We start from the raw sequence: 15,545 nt of genomic DNA, 5'->3' as shown, positions 1-15,545 counted from the left end.
CTGAGCCCAGAACATCTGAGAGCTCTGGGACTCAAGTCCCACTGCTGCCGCCACGTAATGCAATAGAGATTTCTATTATCAGAGTAAGGCTCACAAGCAGACTGTCCAAAACTGTTAAATGAATCTGCTCTCAAGTATTAAAAACTGCCACAAAGCTGTTGTGATCACTACAAAGTTCTCTCACGCTCCAAGCCCATTTCCCCTGCCTTCTTCAAACCAGAGAAACATGTTTTACCCCTGTCACATTAAAGGACTGAGCAATTTGGCAGAAAATAAACCCCCTTGCACTCTAGCTTGTCCTCAGATATCAGAGGGGCTGGGGGCAGCTAGGCTTAGATTCTGAGTGATGCCCAATTTCCTGTATTACAAGTCCGATTGTGTTCAATATATACATATATATATGTATGAGTATGTATTGAATCCCAATGATTACGGATGCACTTGTAACTCCATACACTTTCAGTCCAGCTGCATTGCATGAGCTATCACGGCCACCCTTAAGGAATTTGGTCACGTGCAATGAGAACTCTTAAGGCTAGATTAATGCATAGTGTAGTTTATTGAAGCAACAGGTGCACAAGTTCTTTCGGATTGCCGGTGATAGAACTACTGCTCACAAAGCACGTGCACATGCCAAGAATAGAGTAATATAGCCTGGCTACAAATGCGTTAAATCACAAAACAACTCTATAGAGGTTTCTAAATCTCCCGGGGAAACACTTGGTATAGTCAAGTGTTAATATGAGAAATATAGACTGGCTACAAGCATGCTAAATCACAAAATAACTCTATAGCGGTTTCTAAATCTCCAGGGGAAACACTTGGTATAGCCAAGTGTTCGAATCTTACCCAAAGGCGTCCCTATTGGGGGGGAAGAGAGGTTCAGCCTGTCGACAGATCCCAGATGTCAGAGCAGGTCTGCGATGATATCTTCCCTAATATCCCTCCTCTCTTAAGACTTTTTATACTATTTGTTACTTTACATGTGGAGCTTGAGTGACTCTAATCATATATTACTTTGTTGTAATTGGTGCAAAAGTTCCTCACTTTGCTTTTAAAGGTATAGACCAAGAAAAATTCAGAGCGCAGGTTTAGTGAGGGGTGGTGGCACCTTGGAGGTGGGTAGCTTTGGGGTGGAGGTGTGTTTTTTAATATTATAATGAGATTATAATATTTTGTCAAAAGGTGACAGACTGTGGGCCCATTCCCAGGTACTCCACTCCACACCATTACAAACACTAAATAATAGGTTATTGTATCTTTGTACAACAGCATTGTCTTTGACCAGGTATGTATCCTAATTATCATTGTGAGTTTCCATCTCATTGTTCCATAGTGCCTTCCAGTTCCCATCTTATCACAGAACTTAGCAGCTGTGTCTCCACTCTGCCCCACACTCCATACAGTTTCTCTTAGAGTCAGCACACCAAGCTTCCCTGGAGCTGCCAACATCTAAGGTTGCCTAGGGAACTTTTGTGGGATGGAACCCTTGCATGACCACCATACTCCACCCTGAAAGTTTCTTCAATGATTCAATGCTCTTCAACCTTTCCTAAAAATGCAAATATAGATTTAATTTCTAAGTCACCTCCAGCAATAATTCCACAACCCCCAAGAACAGAATCAGATAATCCAAAACCTACCAAAGGGAAGGACTGACTTTATTCATAATTCTTTCTTTGAGAATAAGATGAGAGAAGGAATAAACTACATGGTAATGAGGTCAGACACAGAGCACTATAAGGGATATCCTGAGATCCTGCTGTCACAAGAATAGTAAAGGAGAAACAGAGCCAGAGCATTTCAGCCACTTCTGTTGGTGGTAAGGCAAGCTAGAACAGGATTAGTGCTTAAAAGCTCCAAATCTGAGTTGGAATTGTATTAGCTTTTGGCACCTATGCCAGAAGACTATACGCATATTTCCCATTTAGCCCTTTGTGTTGGAAACTTAAATTTAGGAGTGCAGGTGACAGACATCTATTTAGGTAGTAAAGAATTAGAGATGGACAGTTCTTTATAGCTTTACCTCAGGTTTAGTCACTATATCTGGTATGTATTTAGTTTGGTTCATCCTGCTATAATCCCTGATTTTGTATACCTCTCAGATGAGATAGATTATTCATGTCCCAAAGTTAAGCAGGCAATTAAGTGCTCCATGGGACAGGAACCCAAGTTCGCAATCAGCCTGGACCCAGTCCTGGACTTCAGAAACCAAGGGCATATGGATGAAAGATTTTCATTCAGAGAGAATCCAAGAAGTGACTTACAGAAAGTTGCATTGTAACTATAGGGAAGGAACTTGGATAGTTATTATGGAAAATTATATATTATTTCATCCAAACTATTATTATTACTTCTTGTTTATTTTCTGCCTTTAAGTAAAACTGGTTACAAAGGGAACTGGTAACTTTGCAAGTTGTGAGATATTTCTGTTTATAGTACGCCATCATAACAAGAGAATGAGGTATATGTGACAATTGCTTTAAAAAAGTAAAATTCCCAGGGAAAGTGAGTGTGGCAGAAACCAAAGAAAGATCCTAAGATGAGCTGCCTAGTAGCACTATCTATCAGCCTAAGTCTTTCCTCACAATAACTCCAAATTTGGGTAACCGAATCCTCTCAGTTTTCTGGCTTTTTGTTCATTTCCATATGCATCATAAACTGTTTGTTTGACTTGCTGTCATCACCAAGGCCACATTAAGCAAACGTTTTTTGAGCCTTTTATAACCTATGCCACATATTAAAGTAGGTATCTTTTCTGTAAGTGCTTAATGGAGAAAAACAACTCCAATTAGCCAAAGTATATTTAAAATTGTAAAGCACACCTTTCTTCATTTCTTAATAGCAGTTGGCTCTCTGCTCACTGCAGGTGCCATCTCGGCTCAGAGCTGACTCTCACATGCTGTGAGGAACATGCTCACAAGCCAACCAAAGTTAGTTGCCAACTTGGCACTCAGGAGGCAAGTGTGACTCTCTGTTGTCTGGGTTTCTCGCAGTGACAGTTGCACACTGTTGCAATCACAAGGGTCTGGCACAAGAGGAAAACAACATTTTGGCTGCTAGAGGCCAAAAATGCTTTGTGCAAACTAACACTGACACCAGTTGTCAAAAGAGAAGATCTTTCCCTCAGTCCAGGTAGAAGCTAACCATGTATACAAATTTATTTGTTTATCGGTCAGTTTTGTCCTAATCCATGAAACCCAGGCCCTTATACAATTTAAATACTATAATTTTCTTTCTGGATTATGCCAGGTATTTATTGAATTAGTATTAAGAGCTGATATAAAATATTAATAATAATTGTAATAATAATAAGAATGAAAAGGGTAATGTTAGGCATCTTTAACTGGCACTTCGATAAGCTAGTAATGACTCCTTAGTGGAACATACACCAGTCATGGGGCAATGTTGAGCACCAGTACAGATGAACTACATCGTGTGTCTGCAAGGATGCACTCCCGTTGTATCCACCCTACGTTATGTAACACAGTGAAATTTTGCTATTGGTTTCAACAGGATTCACATGGGATCCAAACCATCTGCCACCGATGTCAGCAGCAAATTTTACACATTCTCATGGGGTTTTTTTTCTGTTTTGGGGACCAGGGAATGAGACCATTAAAAAAAATCCTCAGTCTTGAAGTCCAGCCTAGTACTCTTTACTCTAGCATGAGATATTTAGGAACACCCCTTTTATATTCACAACTACAGCTCCACTATAGTCTAATTCTGGGGACACCCACAGCCTGTGTGCACTTAAAAGTTGACCTTAATTCAAACTTCATCTCCACAGAGTGAACCTCCCTACCCCAACCGCAGCTCCAAATTTCCCATGCAGTATGCTAGACTCCAGAATTTAGGCTGTCATGGGTTAATAACTCTCCACACGATAGATTTGTGCTGTGCCAAAAAGGAATTCAAGATGCATACAACAAAAGCTGTGTTCAGACCGTATGCTGTGATGGGAGCAGGAGACTTGAAGTTACTTGACTTTGGAGAGAACAATTAATGATTTGATGGACTGAGAGGGTTAGAGAGACATGTGTGATCTTGACTATCTAGTCTTGTGATAGGACATTCACCAGGGAGCTGAGCTGCAGTCTTTGCTCCAATAAATTTTGAGTTACTATACATTAAACAGCCCTTAGCTAATATACTAAGTAGTCAGTCAAGCAAGATGTGAACACTTTCTCATGAGTGCTGTAATCACTAGGCTTCAAAGTTATGATCATTTTCACATTTTTTTTATCCAGGCCAGTGACCTTAAATCATTTTAAATATGCTGTACCTGGACAATGGAGTGCCAGCAGCTTCTAGAGACAAAGTTTTGGTCTCCTTTCTTATTATCTTTTTGCTCGCCAACAGGACTCTGACTAATGATAAACGCTTCTTCATTTTTGGGAAGCATGTCATGCTTATGTATGACAAGGCTTCAGCAGCACAATGGTGAGTTGCTTTACAGGCTTTTTAGAATACCACAACTTTGTGCATAGTGGACACTCAAATAGCTGCCTAATACAGTCTGCCATAATGGATTTAACTGTCCACAGTTTGCCAGATTACTAAGAATTAGCTTTACCATGAGGCAAGATGAAAGGATTAAAGAAAACATGTGTTCGTAAAACAGTTACAATAACACAATAACAGTTAGAAACATATGATTAAGATTTAAATTTAAAATTTGAAGCCTTTCAGTTTCCTAATCTAGCATCGTGATATGTTTGTGAGGCTGTACTACTAGCTCTAGAAGTTATACCAAGCTGGAATGTCTTGAATAGTTCTAAATATTTCCTTCTCTCATAGTGTGAGAAGACTACCTCACAGAGCCACCCTGTGTGATATGCCCCTGCTTTATCCCAAAAAACAATGTCACAATGTCATAGCGTAACTGATTTGCCCTTCACAAGAGATGGGGAAAAGCAGAGCTGTTATTGGGCAGTGATGCAACACATGGCAGTGCAGAGGATTCTGTTATTTTCTTTTTCCTCTCTTCTACTCCTCAAGAACTCTTAATTAACATTTCATTTTGTATCTTAATTAGACTCATCCTTGCATCTGGCCTGAGGCTGTTTTCCTCCACATACAGGCCACATAAAACACAGTAGCATAATGTCACAAATTAGATGTAATGAGAAATAGTGATTTACAAACTTCTTTAAAGATTTGTCAAGTTTCGCTTCTGGGGAGCTTTACATGAAGACTTGAAAAAAAACACCCTGATGTGAGAAAGGGTGTGCCAAGCCCGACCGCTTTGCCAGATCTAAGAAAAATCTCTCTGGGCCAGAAGGTGGTTTCAACAGAAAGAAGGGAAAGTGTTCTCACCTATTCTTTGAGGTTAAATGATCTGTAAGAGTAACAGTGATATGGATTTATTCCATGCTTACATAGGGGAGGATAATAAGTAGTTATGCATTCATCATAATCAAATGCCCAAACACTCAAACTATTTAATAAATACAGTCCAAGTGACAGCATTACAAGTGAGTGCATACTTTCTTTACAGAATCACAGAAAGATAGGGGTTGGAAGGGACGTCTGGAGATCATCTAGACCAACATCGGGCCCCCCCCTCCCCCGCCAGAGCAGATTCACCTTGAGCAGGTTGCACAGGAATTTCTTTGGAAAATAAGAAGACAAGCAAACTTCAAGTGTCAGTTCCAGGACAAGACGTAGGCTCTGATTCCCAAGAGGACAGTAGTGCTTCCTTAAGACTAGGAAAGAACACTACCTAGCAGAAAGGAATAGAATTAGACATTTGTTTCCACAACATTTGTCATTGACTATGTCCCCCAGTCAGAGCGCTTACATTCATTCACCCCACTCTGATCTAAACTATTATACAGGGCATGCAGTACCTCCCTCACAACTATGGTAAAAGTAATCTACAACTTAGAACCTACTGCAAAAGTTTGTAATGCTCAACTTCTTTTGTGAATTTATCCCCAAGTAGTTGGTGTCACGAGACAGCAAACCAGGAGTCATGAGCTGTTCCTGGTATTTTTGAGATGCAGCCTCCAGGAGCCCTTTCCTCTTCAATTAATTAAAAAAAAAAAAAAAACAACAAAAAACAAACAAACACTGCACCCTCCCCAAAAAAAAAAAAAAAACAGAACAAAAAAACTGCTCAAATAGTAAAGAAATTCAGCTACTCTGTCCCAAGACACCACACAATTTCTTTCATGATTATTTCATCTCTCAATGCCATCAAAAGTTTATTTTCATGCCGAAGTAAGAAAAACCTTAACCCATTCAAGAGTGACTACACAGAAGGGCAGAGATCTGTCATACCCAAAATCTAATAGGTTTTCATGCATTCAAGTCTCCAGCTTTGCAGTGATTTGGACAGAATGGTGACTGATTCTGATACCAGCTCATTTGTACAAATTGTAGTCAGTGATCTGAATCTGTGATTCTCAACCCTGCTGAGCTGGAGGGCTCTAATCAGTAAATTGCCAAAATATGGGGCTGATTTCACTCATGACACTTCTTTCTTTTCATGTACACTACTGCTAGAATCTGAAAAGTTTAAATTGCAAGTTGCATTCATACAATGTTGGTATGCCTAGGTTACAATTTTATACAGTAAAAATGCAAACGTAGTTGTATTATTGTAATTTGCTTTAACATAAGCAGGATAAAGTAGTTGCTGATCAGTAACACATGCAAAAGTTTTTGAGAGTTCATTGCTTCCTGCAGGCAATGGCCTGTACCAGCAAAGCGTTCTGGGAAACACAAAGGAGATTGGCTTTCTAGGGTTTTAATCTTCTTCAGTGATCAGGAAAAGTTATTTTTGTTTCTTATCTGAAACTCAAAAGATTTCATTTGTATGCTTCCTGCTGTTACATTTACGATCTGATCACGAATTGCAAGACAAATTTTGAGTTGCTTGTATAGCTGATAAGCTTAAAAAAACTTCACTGAATATGACTAGAAAACTGGTGATGAGGTCCCAGACAGGTCATGAGGATCAGCTGTGTTCCCTCTTCCTTACATACGTCAAAAGATAGCAAGTATTTTAAATCTATGTTTTATTAGAACACTGAAGTCACGTATACTGCAGCATTCCAGAGGGAACACATTACTCCCGAGTGGGAAAAACAGGAAAAAAACTTGAGAACAAGTTCTCTTGTGTTCTTTCAAGAGTAGTGCTCTCTGCCAGTCCTTCTTTACAAGTTCTGCATTTGTAGTCATTCCAGAGTGCCTCCTGTAAGGCAAGGAAAGCTGTTTTTTCTCACACCTCAGGCTTGGTTTGGGATCAGTCCTGTACAGCAAGCAAGCAAACAAGCAAGCAAGCAAGCAACACAACAAAGCAAAGAAAGCAATGTGCTCTACCATTTTTACAGCATGAAATGGTAAACCCATATATCTAAAAAATATGGCTTATATACCCTTTTCATTTCTGAAAAAAAACATCATCCATGGCATGAAAAAGCCATTTACATAGCAATTTTACAGGAACAGATGTAGCTGAAAGTATTATAAAGTCTGAGGCATGACTATAGTAAACCTTTTATTGTTAATATTGGTTCTGCAGGGCTAAAAATATTATTGCATAGCAATGGATTCAAAACTTACAAAATTATTTCAAATGTTTTATATTTAAACAATATAAAGAATTAGGGTTTTAATCTTTTGGCATTTTGCCTTGGAAAGTTAATAATTCCATTCTTTTCCCACAAGTCATCTGAAATCACCCTTATTTTTTTAAATATGTGCAGAGATTCACATGATTCCAGAAGCTGAGGTTTTAAATGCATAATAAAACAAAAATGCTGTTGAAAAAATTCTGTCCCTTTACCCATAGCTTGTTCTCTTTCTGCTTTAGCATTATTGGCAATTTTGAAATTGTAAATAGTAGCAAAGTGCTTTCATCAGAAACTTTAGAGATATTTATCAGAGATACTAGTGCTTTCTAGAGGCTGATTGCTGTATCTCATGGCAAGAGGTACAGCAAAGCAATAAAAGGTAGATTCTTAATATTATTGCTCTCAATATACAGTTTTGAGTTATTTCACATATAATATATCTTCTGTGCATTTACCTTTATTTAAGAAAAAGAGGTGAGACTATAGTGTTTAAGGAAGCTTGACCTAATCTCTAACAAGATATGCCAAACCAGTTTTTTCCTCTGAATTTAAGTTTTGTATTTAAAAAGAAAGAAATTACTTTTTGCAATCATTTTTTTATATTGCTACTTGAGAGGAAATTGTGTGTGTAAAGGATATTGACCTGTTGAAGACAGACCAATTTAAATCAGTGCCACAGAACCTTAGTGTAAGCAGTGCTTGTCTGCCTCGAGAATATGAAGCTGGAACTTTGCCAAAACACACAATTAGGTCTTACTGCTAAGCTTAAGTATAAAACTTTGATTGAGTAACTGAAATGGTTTAATAAGACTTGACAAGAATAAAAGAAAATCTAGAGGAGCAAGAGCTAGCAAAGGTAATTGGATTTAAGATTACAGATATAAATTATTTGGAAAGGACATCAGTTTAAGAAAATTTTAAACAGATTTCCTTTTTGATTAGCAAGTTTCAAATGAAGGTTTTCAAATAGCTTATATTAATCTATAGGGAATTCACCAGTTTGGAGTAAAATTTATTACTACTGATGAGCTTACAAATGTAAAAAATATTTAAAAACTCCAGCAGGTTTGGTGTTTCATAGATGCAACCAGAAAAAGGAAAAAAAATCCTAAACCCCTTATGTTTTATCTGAACTTCCCTTCAAGTCAAAGAAGTACCCAAAGTAATTAAGGCCTGACATTTGCTAAGAAAGGAAATTGAATTTAAGAGGAAGCCAGGTTGTTCAAAACCTCTGAAAGAATGGAGTCCTTACCAATCTTGGTAGATTTTGGAAGAATATTCCAGAAAGTGGTGTTCCACGCTTTCCTCCTCCTCGATTGTTCACAGAATCACTAAGGTTGGAAAAGACCTGTAAGATCATCAAGTCCAACCATCAACCCAACACCACCATGCCCATTAAACCATATCCCACAATGCCACGTCCACACGTTCCTTGAACACCTCCAGGGAGGGTGACTCCACCACTTCCCTGGGCAGTTTTTTCCAGTGTCTCACCACTCTCTCAGTAAAGAAATTTTTCCTAATATCCAGTCTAAACCTCCCTTGAGGCCATTTCCTCTTGTCCTGTCACTCATCACTTGGGAGAAGAGGCCAACACCCACCTCTCTGCAACCTCCTTTCAGGTAATTGTAGAGAGCGATGAGGTCTCCCCTCAGCCTCCTCTTCTCCAGGCTGAACAACCCCAGTTCCCTCAGCCGCTCCTCATAAGACTTGTGCTCCAGACCCCTCACCAGCTTCGTCGCCCTTCTCTGGACATGCTCCAGCACCTCAGTGTCCTTCTTGTAGTGAGGGGCCCAAAACCGAACACAGGATTTGAGGTGCTGCCTCACCAGAGCCAAGTACAGGGGCACGATCGCCTCCCTACTCCTGCTGGCCACACTATTTCTGATACAGGCCAGGATGCTGTTGGCCTTCTTGGCCACCTGGGCACACTGCTGGATCATCTTCAGCTGGCTGTCAATCAACACCCCCAGGTCCTTATCTGCGGGGCAGCTTTATAGCCACTCGTCCCCAAGCCTGTAGCATTGCATGGGGTTGTTGTGACCCAAGTGCAGGACCCGGCACTTGGCCTTGTTGAACCTCATACAATTGGCCTCAGCCCATCGATCCAGCCTGTCCAGATCCCTCTGCAGAGCCTTCCTACACTCTAGCAGATCAACACTCCCTCCCAACTTGGTGTCATCTGCAAACTTGCTGAGGGAGCACTCAATCCCCTCATCCAGATTGTCGATAAAGATATTAAACAAGACTGGCCCCAAAACTGAGCCCTGGGGTACACCACTTGTGACTGGCGGCCAACTGGATTTCACTCCATTCACCACAACTCTCTGGGCTCGGCCGTCCAGCCAGTTTTCTACCCACCAAAGAGTGCACCTGTCTAAGCCACGAGCCGCCAGCTTCTCCAGGAGAATACTGTGGGAGACAGTGTCAAAGGCTTTACTAAAGTCCAGGTAGACAACATCCACAGCCTTCCCCTCATCCACTGGTCATAGAAGGAGATCAGGTTGGTCAAGCAGGACCTGCCCTTCATGAAACCATGCTGGCTGGGCCTGATCCCTTCGTTGTCCTGCACACGCCCTGTGAGAGACCTCGAGATGAACCTCTCCATAATCTTCCCCTGCACCGAGGTCAGGCTGACAAGCCTGTACTTCCCCAGGTCCTCCTTCCAACCCTTATTGTAGATGGGCTTCACATTGGCAAGCCTCCAGTCACCTGGGACCTCCCTTGTTAACCAGGACTGTTGATAAATGATGGAGAGTGGCTTGGCAAGCTCCTCCACCAGCTCCCTCAGCACCCTTGGGTGGATGCCATCAGGCCCCATAGACTTGTGAGTGTCCAGGTGGCATAGCAGGTCATTAACTGCTTCCTCCTGGATCATGGGGAGTTTATTTAGCTCTCCATCCTTGTCTTCCAGCTCAGGGAGCTGGATACCCTGAGGATACCTGGTCTGGCTATTAAAGACTGAGGTAAAGAAGGCATTAAGTACTTCAGCCTTTTCCTCATCCTTTGTGATGATGTTCCCCCCCTGCATCCAGTAAAGGATGGAGATTCTCCTTGGCTCTCTTTTTGTTGTTAATGTATTTATAGAAGCATTTTTTGTTACCCTTAAGACCATGCCCAGACTGAGCTCTACCTGGGCTTTTGCCTTTCTAATTCTCTCTCTGCATGACCTAAAAATGAGATCCTTGTACTCTTCTTCAGTTGCCTGCCCCTTCTTCTACAGGTGACAAACTCTCCTTTTTTCCCTGAGTCCCAGCAAAAGCTCCCTGTTCAGCCAGGCTGGCCGTCTTCCCTGCTGGGTCTTCTTATGGCTCATGGGGACTGCCTGCTCCTGAGCCTTTAAGATTTCCTTCTTGAAGAAGGTCCAGCCTTCCTTGACCCCTTTGCCCTTCAGGACCGTCTCCCAAGGGACCCTCTCAACCAGTGTCCTGAATAGGCCGACGTCTGCCCTCCGGAAGTCCATGGTAGTGGTGTTGCTGACCCCCCTCCTTACTTGGCCAAGAATTGAGAATTCAATCATTTCATGGTTGCTAAGCCCAAGACGGCCGCCGACCTTCACTTCTCCCACTAGACCCTCTCTGTTCGTAAACAGCAGGTCAAGCAGGGCACCTTCCCTGGTAGGCTCACTTACCAGCTGTGTCAGGAAGTTATCTTCCACATGCTCCAGGAACCTCTGAACTGTTTCCTCTCTGCTGTATTATATTTCCAGCAGACATCCGGTAAGTTGAAGTCCCCCACAAGAACAAGGGCTTGCAACTGTGAGACTTCTGCCCGTTGCTTGTAGAACGCTTTGTTGGCTTCTTCGTCCTGGTTGGGTGGTCTATAACAGACCCCCAGCAGGATATCCGCCTTCTTAGTCTTCCCCTTCATCCTTACCCATAAGCATTCAACCTTGTCATCACAGTCATTGAGCTCTATACAATCAAAACACTCCCTAACATACAGAGCCACCCCACCACCTCTCCTTCCTTGCCTATCTCTCCTGAACAGCTTATAGCCACCCATCGCAGCACTCCAGTCATGCGAGTCGTCCCACCATGTTTCTGTGATGGCGACTACATCATAGCTGTCCTGCTGCACAAAGGCTTCCAGCTCCTCCTGTTTGCTGCCCGTGCTGCGTGCATTGGAGTAGATGCACTTGAGCTGGGCTATCGATTTCACCCCCAACATCGGCATGACACCCCTACGCTCATCTCTAGGCAGCCTGGTTTCATGCCCTTCCCCCTTCAAATACAGTTTAAAGCCCTCTCGATGAGGCTCGCCAACTCATGAGCGAGAATCCTTTTCCCCCTCGAGGATAGTTGAACTCCATCTGCAGCCAGTAGGCCTGGTGCTGTGTAGACCGCCCCATGGTCGAAAAAACCAAAATTCCTCTGATGGCACCAGCCTCTGAGCCACGCGTTAACCAGGTTCGCTTTCCTGTTCCTTTCAGCGTTCCTCCCCGCCACTGAAGGGAAGGAGGAAAACACTACCTGTGCTCCCGATCCCTCAACCAGTCTCCCCAGCACTATGAAGTCCCTCTTGATCACTTTTAGGCTACTTTGCTCAACCTCATCACTGCCAACCTGCAAAACCAACAGTGTGTAGTAATCGGTGGGCCATACCAGACCAGGGAGTTTCCTAGTGACCTCTCTCACCCGGGCCCCAGGGAGGCAGCAGACTTCCCTGTGGGTTGGGTCTGGTCAGCATATTGGGCCCTCTGTTCCCCTCAGAAGGGAATTGCCTACAACAATTACCCTCCTTTTTGGCTTAGTAGAGGTGGTTGAGATGCGTGGGGCAGACTGTCTCATCCTAGGCAGCCCCCTGGAAGGACTATCATCCATATCCTCGTTATCCTGGCCCTCAAGTTCCAGAGCCCCATATCTGTTGTGTAGGGGCAGCTGGGAAGGTGAGGGAGGCCAGCAGAGGATTCACCTGCTGCCCTGAGCAGGGACCTATTTCCATTCCCCTTTGTCTCTTAAGTCCCCTCCTTCTGCCTGGCAGCAAGAGGGTAAGGGATCCTCTGCTTCTCGTGGAGCCTCCATCCTCTGCCTTTGCCTCAGGGACGGTCCGGCGTGGCTCCACCAGCCTATCTCCCTCTTGCACTCTCTGATACTCCTCAGCCTCTCCACTTCCTCTTCCAGCTCTGCCACCAGGCTGAGCAGATCATTCACCTGGTCGTACCACACACAGGTGTTGTCTCTCCTGGCCTCTGGCTCGAGCAACAGGCTCAGGCACTCCTGGCAGCCAGAGACCTGGACAGCCGCGTGCCTGGGCCGGAGCTCTGTCTGGGTCACCACATTCCTTCTGGAGATGGTTTTTGGCCAGGTGGAGACCATAGCTGGGCCTCTTCTGGGAGGGCGACATCCACTTGTCGAGAACCTCTAGAGCCAGGAAGGGAGGACTGCGCCCTGCCCGCACGCCTTCCCTGTGCAAAATGATGCACCACGCCCTTCTGACGCGCTCCGGGTCGCTCGCGCTCCCTGGGGGCTGCTCTTGTACGCGAGGGGCTTAGGCCGCCGCCGCTCTAGTCCCCGCTCATGCTGAGTCCGAGCTGCGACTTGTCAGGAGCTCGCTCTGCCGGCTTGGGGGGGGTGTCTGGGGGGCGGGTTGGGGCACCCTCTCTCTCCCTGCGCTTTCACTTTCACGGTTTGCTGCCCTAGGAAGGGTGCCCTGTCGCGATCCTCCTATCCTCTGCTCCGGAGCCCTTCGCTACGGTGGCTTCGCTGAAATGTTTGCAGGCTTCTGATTCTGACAAACCCTCTCTCCCAAAATGTCAAGGGGACATATTGCTTTAATACCGAGATGTGCAACATCTCTAGCTATTCTTCTATTGAGCTACAAAAACCTGTCCACGAGGTAATCTGGACAACAACTTTGAGCTTATGAATTCCTTTCAAACTGGTCATTTCAAATTAATTTCTCTGCAGGCTTTCTCTGTACTCAACACAGAATTGTTCTGCCTGTATTGATTGTAGAATATATGGGTGGGTAGATTTTAACATGTTAAAAGTATGCAGTATCACAGAATCACAGAACGATAGGGGTTGGAAGGGACCTCTGGAGATCATCTAGTCCAACCCCCCTGCCAGAGCAGGTTCACCTACAGCAGATTGCAGAGGAATGCATCCAGGAGAGTTTTTAATATCTCCAGAGAAGGAGACTCCACAACCTCTCTGGGAAGCTTGTTCCAGTGCTCTGCCACCCTCAAAGTAAAGAAGCTCCTCCTCATGTTTAGATGGAACTTCCTATGACCAAGTTTGTGCCCGTTACCTCTTGTCCTGTCACTGGGCACTGCTGAAAAAAGACTGGCAGTAGTCATTACTGGAGATGTATTATGGGCAAAGTGATGCCGTTTTGTTTTCTAGCTTGGTTGACTTAAATGTTATTTAGAAGAATAGTCAACAATAAATAATTAACCTCTTCTGTATGCATTCTTAAGAAGTGCAGCCATTCTTACAAATGCTCACAAACAGGAGATACAAAGCATAAGTAAAGAAAAAGCCTCTGTATTAAAAAAAAAAGCGCCAGACAAACCCCACAGCAACAAAACCAGCTGTTTGAAATTTGAGCAAACATTCATGAAGCATTTTTACATCAGCATTCAGCTAGCTATCTTCAGCATCTTTAAGAAACCAGATTTAGCCTTATAGCTTTGTATTCCAATTTGAATAACACTGGGAGATAAAGTAAATCTATAATCATTCTATTCAAGGACACTGTCTTCTAACACAGTTCTCTATCAAACAATCTCTGTCTAGATCTACTGTCCTAAATGTAATTTAATTAGAATTCTGCTGCACTACCACAATCTACAAGAGGAAAAGGAAAATAAAGGAGGGGCAAATCATCAGGAACATGAACTGATAAAAAGAATTGCTGAGCAGAACCCTCCCCTCTCCCAAACATATGCATAGCAAACCTACGCACTTGGTAATGCTGGAAAGAAGAAAGAAGATGATGATAATGACATGGCCTCCAGCTTTTTGTTAATGAGAACATCTATCCACTGGTATACATTAGAAATATTTCAGTTACCCATGCAGTGAGTTATTGATAAATCTGTTTAAACCGCAGACAGAGCACAGTAAGGAATAGCTGCACAACATCTGCTACTCCCCTGTAGTGCTCTACGATGACGTCAAAAGCAGAAAAACCTTCAGTCTGACCACAGGATGTCTTTTCAAGCCTATTATTATAATATACATCTATGAGTTAATTTACCGAATGAATGCAAGTTACCTTTTTTGACAAGGACTTTTCAGCACAGAACTACATTTAGGCTAAAATTTCTCCTACTTTAGCAAAGTATTAATGCATCATATATAGAGAGATAACCAGAGCACTCATGTTTAAAGTTTAACATGTACTTAAGTTAATATCACAAAAGACTGCCTTGGACATAAGCTATTTAGCTCTTCTTCAGTAACCCCAGTGCTTTCTAAAGCATAGATCTTTTTTACGTGCATCCACAGTGACTGAGCTACTAAGGAACTGCCCAGCCTATGAGAGTACCTTGCATAGCCAGATGGTGCTTATATCTGGGATTTCCAAACTTATGGCAAATGATGAAAGCACCACAGCTGCTTCATGCTCACACAAACTGAGGCATCGGTGGGAACCGGCATGTTGCACATCACAATATTCTCGGAAAGCAGAGTATTTTTGCAAGTTCAGTGTAGAGAAGTTTTTCAGGTGCCAAAGATAGAAACCTGAAAAGAAGAAGAAGAAAAAAAAATTACAGCATTTCTAACAAAAGCAGAGCCAACGTTAAGAACTTACAGCTTTGGCAGAGGGGACTAAGACACTTATTTGCACAGGTCTAAACCTTTATATCCAAGGCTCTCAAAAATTTCAGTCTAGTTCCACCTAAGAGTAGAGGTGTTCAAACTGAAATTTAGCAGAGACAGTTCCTAGAAAGCCAGGAAGTGTCTGAGGACAGTACAATACACACAGAAAATCAGCAGACATCTTGACAGA

The sequence above is a fragment of the Gavia stellata genome, chromosome 3, assembly GCF_030936135.1.
Source record: "Gavia stellata isolate bGavSte3 chromosome 3, bGavSte3.hap2, whole genome shotgun sequence".
Taxonomy (NCBI): Eukaryota; Metazoa; Chordata; class Aves; order Gaviiformes; family Gaviidae; genus Gavia; species Gavia stellata.
This window is presented reverse-complemented; position numbering follows the sequence as displayed.